This window comes from Manacus vitellinus, unplaced genomic scaffold (genome assembly GCF_001715985.3).
Source record: "Manacus vitellinus isolate BGI_N305 unplaced genomic scaffold, ASM171598v3 scaffold_20_pilon, whole genome shotgun sequence".
Taxonomy (NCBI): domain Eukaryota; kingdom Metazoa; phylum Chordata; class Aves; order Passeriformes; family Pipridae; genus Manacus; species Manacus vitellinus.
Genome location: NW_021939471.1, coordinates 13573549 through 13573843, shown reverse-complemented (window position 1 = coordinate 13573843; position 295 = coordinate 13573549).

The window sequence follows — 295 nt, the reverse complement described above, 5'->3', positions numbered from 1 at the left end:
AGACGCGGTGCTTTTTCCTGGCCGGTAGCAATACTGGGGGGGTTAAAAGAGGGTTCTCCCGTGGACCGAGACCTCAGTGAAACCAGGGGACCCCTTCCCACTATAACAAAACACTTCTCCATATATCGCCGGGAAGGAGGGAGGTGGGGAGGATGGAATACAAAGACTATGTGGGTTTTTCCCCATGTTGCAGACGCAACAATGAGCTGGAGAAGGTCTCGCTGTGGATCCGGTCAGACCCCTGTCCGTGGCTCTAAAAAGAGCCCCTGCCCGCGTCTTCAAAAGGTCCAGTGGT